This window comes from Arachis hypogaea, chromosome 10 (genome assembly GCF_003086295.3).
Source record: "Arachis hypogaea cultivar Tifrunner chromosome 10, arahy.Tifrunner.gnm2.J5K5, whole genome shotgun sequence".
NCBI lineage: Eukaryota > Viridiplantae > Streptophyta > Magnoliopsida > Fabales > Fabaceae > Arachis > Arachis hypogaea.
The window spans coordinates 48211685-48222108 of record NC_092045.1 but is presented as its reverse complement, the minus strand read 5'-3'; the positions used below and the strand labels follow the sequence as shown (position 1 = coordinate 48222108).

General features: G+C 38.2%; 1 non-coding gene across 1 annotated transcript; it reads left to right on the top strand.

Annotated features, from left to right (window-relative positions):
* The first annotated feature begins 4527 nt into the window (after positions 1-4527).
* On the top strand, positions 4528-4631 carry LOC112718680 (small nucleolar RNA R71). Its single transcript, XR_003161010.1, has one exon. It is a non-coding gene; the product is annotated as a small nucleolar RNA R71 (small nucleolar RNA).
* The last annotated feature ends 5793 nt before the right edge of the window (positions 4632-10424 follow it).

Sequence of the window (10424 nt, the reverse complement as noted above, 5' to 3'; positions counted from 1 at the left end):
CTATATCAATCTTATTCCATAAGTCCTAACTCTCCACTAATTCAATTAGTGAGAACTAGAGTCAATGGATCCCAATCATCAATTACTTGGACATTAGTAACTCAAGAGTTCCTAAGTTACCTTTCCAAGCCAAGAGCATAAAACTCTACACTAAAATCCAACCAAGCATTTCATCAAACACTTGGAAGGCATAAAAGAAAAGCATAGTAAGTCAACAACAAGAATTAATTCTAAAAACAATCAAATGTAAAGAATTAACAACAACAATTAAAGGAAACAAGATCTACATGAATTACCTCTTATTGAATTGAAAGAAAATGGAAGGAACAATAGTAGATCTACAACAAAGTATAAGAACAACATAAAGGAAATTATAACAAAAGAATAGAGGAAGATGAATGTAACAACAAAGAAATGAAAGGTAGAAGTAGAAGAAAGCAAAGATCAAAACCTAGATCTAAGAACTAATCCTAATCCTAATCCTAATTCTAGAGAGAAGAGAGAGCTTCTCTCTCTAGAAACTACCTCTAAACTAATCCTAATGAGTGTGAATGATTGGAATCCCCTTTTGCTCTTCAATCCTTGGCTTTAAATAGCAGTTTAGGCGCCAAAGTTGGTTGGGATTGGGCCCCACAACCCTTGAGAATTCGTTGGTCATGTTTTCATTAAGAAATCATAAACCAGCACCGACGCGTACGCGCACAGCACGCGTACGCATCCATGGGGTGATTCGCAGGTGCACGCAAGCGCCAGGTGCGCGCGCGCGTCCATGGGCGAGTTCAACTTCTTTGACTTTTCATGATTTCTCCACTTTGCATGCTTTCCTCTTCACTCCTTTGATCCATTCCTAGCCTTTTCAATCTGAAATCACTAACAAACATATCAAGGCATCTAGTGGAATCAAAGGTGAATTGAATTTAGCTACTTTAAGATCTAGAAAGCATGTTTTCACATCTGAGCACAAATAAGGAGACAATCACAAAACTATGCTAATTCATTGAATAAATGTGGTTAAAAGGTGATAAAATCTCTTAAAATCATTACAAGATAAATCGTCAAAATGGGGTTTATCAAGCATCTGTTGCCAAGCTGCAAGAAGCTATGGAACAAATTAAGGAAGAACAGCAGAATCAAAACTGCATGCTCTGCAAATTGCTGAAGGAACAAGAGAAGCAGGGGCGTGAGCTACAGGAGCTGAAGCGCCAGAAGCTCTCCCTTGAAGGGTCAAATACCCCACAAGTTGAGGGAGCATCCACTTCTCAAGATCAAGGTTGTTGAGTCCTAACTCTGTGATAACCTCTATCATTAGGAGTCTGTTTAAATTTTTGTTTTCTATTACTATTAGTCTTATCTTATATTTATTTTTGAGTCTTGTTCTTAATTCATGATTAATAAAATCTAAGGTTCATGTCTTAAAGCTAAGAATGTCCTATGAATCCATCACCTCTCTTAAATGAAAAATGCTTTAATCACAAAAGAACAAGAAGTACAGGATTTCGAATTTATCTCTGAAACTAGTTGAATTAGTTTGATGTGGTGACAATACTTTTTGTTTTCTGAATGAATGCTTGAACAGTACATATGTCTTTTGAATTTGTTGATTAAAGAATGTTAAACTTGTTGGCTCTTGAAAGAATGATGGAAAAGGAGAAATGTTATTGAGGATCTGAAAAATCATCAAATTGATTCTTGAAGCAAATATATATATATATATATATATATATATATATATATATGTTTAATAAAAAGTGATCCAAGGAAAAAACAGTGTGCTTAAGAACCCTGGACACCTCTAATTGGGGACTCTAGCAAAGCTGAGTCACAATCTGAAAAGGTTCACCCAGTTATGTGTCTGTGGCATGTATGTATCCGGTGGTAATACTGGAAGACAGAGTGCTTTGGGCCACAGCCATGACTCATAAAGTAGCTATGTTCAAGAATCATCATACTTAACTAGGAGAATCAATAACACTATCTGAATTCTGATTTCTTATAGATGCCAATCATTCTAAACTTCAAAGGATAAAGTGAGATGCCAAAACTGTTCAGAAGCAAAAAGCTACTAGTCCCGCTCATCTAATTGGAGCTAAGTTTCTTTGATATTTTGGAGTCTATAGTATATTCTCTTCTTTTTATTCTATTTTGATTTTCAGTTGCTTGGGGACAAGCAACAATTTAAGTTTGGTGTTGTGATGAGCGGATAATTTATACGCTTTTTGGCATTGTTTTTAGTATGTTTTTAGTATATTTTAGTTAGTTTTTATTACATTTTTATTAGTTTTTAGTTAAAATTCACTTTTCTGGGCTTTACTATGAGTTTGTGTGTTTTTCTGTGATTTCAGGTATTTTCTGGCTGAAATTGAGGGACCTGAGCAAAAATCTGATTCAGAGGCTGAAAATGACTGCAGATGCTGTTGGATTCTGACCTCCCTACACTCGAAGTAGATTTTCTGGAGCTACATAAGCCCAATTGGCGTGCTCTCAATTGCGTTGGAAAGTAGACATCCTGGGCTTTCCAGCAATGTATAATAGTCCATACTTTTCCGAGATTTGATGGCCCAAACTGGAGTTGTAAATCAGCTTTAGAATTCCCTGCGTTTAACGCCAGAACTGGCACAAAAATTGGTGCGTTTAACTCCAGAAAAAGTCTCTACATATGAAAGCTTCAATGCTCAGCCCAAGCACACACCAAGTGGACCCCGGAAGTGGATTTTTACGTCATTTACTCATTTCTGTGCACCCTAGGTTACTATTTCACTATTAATAGGACCTTTTGATATTGTATCTCTACCTCATGACACATTACACGTTTCTTATTGTATCTTCTACGGCATGAGTCTCTAAACCCCATGGTTGGGGGTGAGGAGCTCTGCTGTGTCTTGATGGATTAATGCAATTACTACTGTTTTTCATTCAATCACGCTTGCTTCTATTCTAAGATATCACTTGAGCCTAAACTTGATGAATGTGATGATCCGTGACACTCATCATCATTCTCACCTATGAACGTGTGCCTGACAACCACCTCCGTTCTACCTTAGATTGAGTAGATATCTCTTGGATTCCTTAATCAGAATCTTCGTGGTATAAGCTAGAATTGATGGCGGCATTCAAGAGAATCCAGAAGGTCTAAACCTTGTCTGTGGTATTCTGAGTAAGATTCAAGGATTGAATGACTGTGACGAGCTTCAAACTCCTGAGGGGTGGGCGTTAGTGACAGACGCAAAAGAATCACTGGATTCTATTCCAACCTGATTGAGAATCGACAGATGATTAGCCGTGCTGTGACAGAGCGCGTTGAACATTTTCACTGAGAGGATAGGAGGTAGCCATTGACAACGGTGAAACCCTACATACAGCTTGCCATGGAAGGAGCCTTGCGTGCATGAAGAAGAAGACAGTAGGAAAGCAGAGATTCAGAAGATAGAGCATCTCCAAAACCTCAACCTGTTCTCCATTACTGCAAAACAAGTACTTATTTCATGTTCTTTTACTTTTCACAATTAAACCTGATAATTATTGATATCCTGACTAAGAGTTACAAGATAACCATAGCTTGCTTCAAGCCAACAATCTCCATGGGATCGACCCTTACTCACGTAAGGTATTACTTGGACGACCCAGTGCACTTGCTGGTTAGTTGTGTGGGATTGCAATTTCGTGCACCAGTCCTCAATAGGGAACTCCTTCTTGTTTGAGAGATGTCCTAGGAGGTCTTCCTCACTAGGATTTTTGTCCTTCTCCTCCCTTATGCATTCGGCCATATTGATTACATCAATGGCCTTGCACTCTCCTCTTGGATTCTCTTCTGTATTGCTTGGGAGAGTACTGGGAGGAGTTTCAGTGACTTTCTTACTCAGCTGGCCCACCTGTGCCTCCAAATTTCTGATGGAGGACCTTGTTTCACTCATGAAACTTAAAGTGGCCTTAGACAGATCAGAGACTAAATTTGCTAAATTAGAGGGGCTCTGCTCAGAATTCTCTGTCTGTTGCTGAGAAGATGATGGAAAAGGCTTGTTATTGCTTAGCCTGTTTCTTCCACCATTATTAAAGCCTTGTTGAGGCTTTTATTGATCCTTTCATGAGAAATTTGGATGATTTCTCCATGACGAATTATAGGTGTTTCCATAAGGTTCACCCATGTAATTTACCTTTGCTATTGCAGGGTTCTCAGGATCATAAGCTTCTTTAGAAGCTACCTCTTTAGTACTGTTGGATGCATTTTGCCATCCATTCAGACTTTGAGAAATCATGTTAACTTGCTGAGTCAACACTTTGTTCTGAGCCAATATGGCATTCAGAGCATCAATTTCAAGAACACCCTTCCTTTGAGGCGTCCCATTATTCACGGAATTCCTCTCAGAAGTGTACATGAAATGATTATTTGCAACCATGTCAATAAGTTCTTGAGCTTCTGCAGGCGTTTTCTTTAAGTGAATGGATCCACCTGCAGAATGGTCCAGTGACATTTTGGAAAACTCAGATAGACCATAATAGAATATATCTAATATGGTCCATTCTGAAAACATGTCAGAAGGACACTTTTTGGTCATCTGCTTGTATCTTTCCCAAGCTTCATAGAGGGATTCACCATCTTTTTGCTTGAAGGTTTGAACATCCACTCTAAGCTTGCTCAGCTTTTGAGGAGGAAAAAATTTATCCAAGAAGGCCGTGACCAGCTTATCCCAAGAGTCCAGGCTATCTTTAGGTTGTGAGTCCAACCATGTTCTAGCTCTGTCTCTTACAGCAAAATGGAAAAGCATGAGCCTGTAGACTTCAGGATCTACTCCATTCATCTTTACAGTCTCACAAATGTGCAAGAACTCAGTTAACAACTGGTAAGGATCTTCAGATGGAAGTCCATGAAACTTGAGTTCTGTTGCATTAAAGCAACTAATTGAGGTTTTAGCTCAAAAATTGTTTGCTCCAACGGCCGGAATGAAGATGCTTCTTCCATCAAATTTGGACGTTGGTTTAGTGAAATCACCTAGCATTCTCCTTCCATTATTGTTGTTAGGTTCGGCTGCCATCTCCTTTTCTTGTTCGAAAATTTCAAAAAGGTTATCTCTGGATTGTTGTAATTTAGCTTCTCTTAATTTCCTCTTTAGAGTCCTTTCAGGTTCAGGATCAGCTTCAACAAGAATGCCTTTTTCCTTGTTCCTGCTCATATAGGGAAGAAGAGAACAAGAAAAGAAAGAGGAATCCTCTATGTCACAGTATAGAGATTCCTTTATGTTAGTAGAAGAAGAATGGGAATAGGAGTGAAGAAGAATGAATAGATAGGGGTAGTGATTTGAGATGAAGAGAGGTGAAGAGAAGTATTAGTAAATAAATAAATAAATAGAAGAAGGGGAGAAGGAAGAAATTTCGAAAATAAATTTGAAAAGAGGTTAAATAATTTTCAAAAATAAAAGATAAGATAGAATTAAAATTAAAACAATTAATTAATTAAAAAGAATTTTTAAAAAGGGATGAGATATTTTCGAAAATTAGAGAGGGAAAAGTAGTTAGGTGGTTTTGAAAAAGATAAGAAACAAACAAAAAGTCAAATAGTTAGTTGAAAAATATATTAAAATCAAATTTGAAAAGATAAGGAGATAAGAAGATAAGAAGTTTAGAAAATATATTTTAAAATCAATTTTTTGAAAAAAGATAAAATTTTGAAAAAGATATGATAAAAAGATAAGATAAGATAGATTTAATTTTTAAAATTAAAATTAATTACTTAACTAACAAGAAACTAAAAGATAAGATTCTAGAATTTAAAGATTGAACTTTTGAATCAATCACATTAATTGTTAGCTAATTTTCGAAAATATGATGTAAACGATAAGAAAAAGATTTTGAAAAAATTTAAAAAATATTTTTGAAAATTTTCGAAAAACAAAGATAAAATTGAAAAGATATGATTTTTGAAAAAAAAATTTGAAAAGATAAGAATTTTTTTTAAAATTGAAAATTTGACTTGACTTGTAAGAAGCAACTAATTTTAAAAATTTTTGACTAAGACAACTCAAATTTTCGAAAATTATGAGAGAAATAAGGAAAAGATATTTTTTATTTTTGAATTTTTAATGATGAGAGAGAAAAACATAAAAATGACTCACAACATGAAAATTATGAATCAAAACTCATGATGCATGCAAGAACACTATGAATGTCAAGATGAACACCAAGAACACTATGAAGATCATGATGAACATCAAGAACATATTTTTGAAAAATTTTTGATGCAAAGAAAACATGCAAGACACCAAACTTAGAAATCTTTAATGCATGGACTCTAACAAACGAAAAATGCATATGAAAAACAACAAACAACACAAAACAAGAAAACATCATGATCAAACAAGAAGACTTGTCAAGAACAACTTGAAGATCATGAAGAACACTATGAATGCATGAATTTTCGAAAAATGCAAGAAAATTTTAAAGCATGCAATTGACACCAAACTTAAAATTTGACTGAAGACTCAAACAAAAACACAAAATATTCTTGATTTTTATGATTTTATGATTTTTTTGTATTTTTATTATTTTTTCGAAAATGTTCTTTAAAAAACGAAAATAAAGAAAAATTTTGAAAAAATTTTGAAAACTTTTTGAAAAGAAAATTACCTAATCTGAGCAACAAGATGAACCGTCAGTTGTCCATACTCGAACAATCCCCAGCAACGGCGCCAAAAACTTGGTGAGCGAAATTGTTACTCATGCTTAAATTGTTGTTCGAAATTGATTGTCCCTGGTGATGGCGCCAAAACCTGGTGCGTAATACCATGGTCCAAACATAACTTCACAACTTCGCACAACTAACCAGCAAGTGTACTGGGTCGTCCAAGTAATAAACCTTACGTGAGTAAGGGTCGATCCCACAGAGATTGTTGGTATGAAGCAAGCTATGGTCACCTTGTAAATCCCAGTCAGGCGGATTTAACTAATTTAAGAGATTATTGGTTTAAATATGATTAATATGATTGGATTAGATATTCAAAAGATAAATAAAATAAACAGGAAATAAAGATAAAGTTACTCAGGTAATTCAATGGTGGAAATTTCAGATAGGTGCATGGAGGTGCTGTGTTCCTTCTGAATCTCTACTTTCTTATTACATTCATCCAAGCCTTCTTACTCCTTTCCATGGCAAGCTGTATGTAGGGCATCACCATTGTCAATGGCTACATCCCATCCTCTCAGTGAAAATGGTCCAAATGCTCTGTCACAGCACGGCTAATCATCTGTCGGTTCTCAATCAGGTTGGAGTAGAATCCCTTGATTCTTTTGTGTCTGTCACTAACGCCCAGCCTTCAGGAGTTTGAAGCTCATCACAGTCATTCAATCCCGGAATCCTACTCGGAATACCACAGACAAGGTTAGACTTTCCGGATTCCCATGAATGCCGCCATCAATTCTAGCTTATACCACGATGATTCTGATTAAGGAATCCAAGAGATATGCGTCCGGTCTAAGGTAGAACGGAAGTGGTTGTTAGTCACGCGCGTTCATATGTGAGAATGATGATGAGTGTCACGGATCATCACATTCATCAAGTTGAAGTGCAACGAATATCTTAGAACAGGAATAAATCGAATTGGATAGAAAATAATAGTAATTGCATTGAAACTTGAGGTACAGCAGAGCTCCACACCCTTAATCTATGGTGTGTAGAAACTCCATCGTTGAAAATACATAAGTGAAAGGTCAAGTCATGGCCGAATGGCCAGCCCCCATGTGGTCACAAGACCGAATGATCAAAAAGACTTAACAGTCAAAAAGATGTCTAATACACTAGTAAAAAGTTCTATTTATAATAAACTAGCTACTAGGGTTTACAAAAGTAAGTAATTGAGGCATAAATCCACTTCGAGGGCCCACTTGGTGTATGTTTGGGCTGAGCTTGATCTATCCACGAGCTGAGGCTTCTTTTGGAGTTGAATTCCAAGTTGTAACGTGTTTTGGGCGTTCAACTCCGGTTCGTGACGTGTTTCTGGCATTTGACTCCAGACAGCAACATGGAAATGGTGTTGAGCGCCAGTTTACGTCATCTAATCACGAATAAAATATGGAATATTATATATTGCTGGAAAGCTCTGGATGTCTACATTCCAACGCCGTTGAGAGCGCACCATTTGGAGTTCTGTAGCTCCAAAAAATCCATTTCAAGTGCAGGGAGGTCAGATTCCAACAGCATCGGCAGTCCTTTGTCAGCCTCCTATCAGAGTTTTGCTCAGGTCCCTCAATTTCAGCCAGAAAATACCTGAAATCACAGAAAAACACACAAACTCATAGTAAAGTCCAGAAATGTGAATTTAGCATAAAAACTAATGAAAACATCCCTAAAAGTAACTAGATTATATTAAAAACTACCTAAAAACAATGCCAAAAAGCGTATAAATTATCCGCTCATCAATGACCATCCTGTGAAAGTGAAAAAGGGGGGAAACATCAAACCCAGAGAAATACAAATAAATGGGAGCATGAAAGTGAAAGATTATGCCATAAGGGAGTAAATGTCTTCACTACATGACAGCTGCAACATGTAACTAAGACAACATTTATAAACAAGGCAAATCACTAGCATGTGATATAAGGGCGGTATAAGCATGTAAATAAGGGGCATGAGAAGTGTACACCCAAATGTCAACGATGGAAAGCAAGTCATAGTGAGGTGAGTAAGTAAAATGTGAGATATGAGGAGTGGTATGCCCTATGCAGCCAAGAATATTCAAGTTAGTGAGAAAAAGCACTTAGTTGGAAAGTAGTTAGTTAAAATGAGCTCAAAAGGTCATGTGTGCTTTTCATCAAACACTTGGCGTGCATTCTTTTTATAATGAGCAAATGAATGGAAAACGGCAATGTAGCATCCCACAAAATAACATTAGTCATCATAATGCACCATGATTGTAATGAAGTCATGCAAAATAATTTAATCCACCAATGCAAAAGAAGTCATGACCACAACACCCATAAAGAAGGAGAAGAAGAAAAACAAAGCCATCCAAAAAATGAAGAACTAAAAGGAAAAGAAGCTACCCAAAAGAAAACTAAATGAACTAACTAAGGAAGGGGTGAGAGAAGTAGAAGAAGAGGGAGGGTAGGTTAGAGTACCTTGGGAGAGAAGGAAAGGAAATGGAGATATAAGTGAGAGAAAAGAGTGGAAGGTAGTGGAAAATTAGAGGAGAGAGAAAATGTGGGGACTGCCGGAGGTAGGTGGTCACCGGAGGTGGTGTTGGAAGGTGGGTGGAGTGGTGTAGAGGGGGGATTGGAAGAAAGGGGTAAAGGATGGTAGGAATGGTGGAAGAAGTGAAGTGTGGGTGCGCTGGCTTATATTTCACGTCGCAAGATCGACGCGTGCGCGTACTGTGCGCGCTCGCGCAGGGGGAAAGGAGCAGCAACGACACGCGCGTGCCAGGTGCGTGCACGCGTGCGTGTGGTTGTGCTAGTGGCCCAATGCCAGCCTAGAAGTTGCACAACTCTCTGGACTTTGTACTAGAGGTTGGCTGCAAGGGTGATGGCATGCGCGCGCACAGGGTGCGGACGCGCGGGGGACTGCGCTGACCAGATTGGCGCGCGCGGCAGTTGCACGCACGCAGCAGTGGTTTTATGCCTCTGGCACAAAACAGGCCAAAGTTTGATATAACTCTCTGGAAAATGTACCAGAGGTTGCGGCAGGATCATCGACGTGGGTGCGGCATGGGTGTGGTCGAGCCCATTTTGTTTGGAGTGTATGGACGCGCTGGCGCATGGTGCGCGCACGCGTGTGTGGAGGTGCACTGGGGTTCTGACGTTGGTGCGAGAGTGGCCCAACTCTCTTGAAAATGTATGGGCCTGCATCCGCGCTAGGGACGCGTGCGCTCAAAGCGTGCGCTCGTGTCTCTATCCCCTTTTTTTTGTGAGAGTGGAGAATGCACCTCTTGTCACCAAATTAGCGGTTAGCTAGCTAAAGGCTAAATAAAACACCTAAAGCCTTATGTAAGACCTAGAAATGAGGTGTTTTCTACCAATCAACTGATCCATAGTGCAAACTTTCATGAGCAATAAAATCAAATCTAGCTAAACAAGTCAAGGGCTAAGCAATCACCAATCAAAGAAAAGTTCAATGGCTATATACAAAGAGGGTAAAAATAAGATAGATCTCACCATGGTGGGGTGTCTCCCATCTAGCACTTTTGTTTAACGTCCTTAAGATGGACTTCCACTAGCTCAATGCTCTTTGTCAAGAGGTACATCTTCCGAAAGGAATACCTCAATCTCCTTGGTGCTCTTCCTTTGCTCACCATGATATAATTTGAGACGGTGCCCATTTTCCTTGAAAATGTCCGGACTTGAGGGATGGCGCAAATGGTAGACTCCATAAGGTTCCACTTTCTCTACTTGATAGGGTCCCTCCCATCTCGATCTTAGCTTTTTAGGCAACAATCTCAACC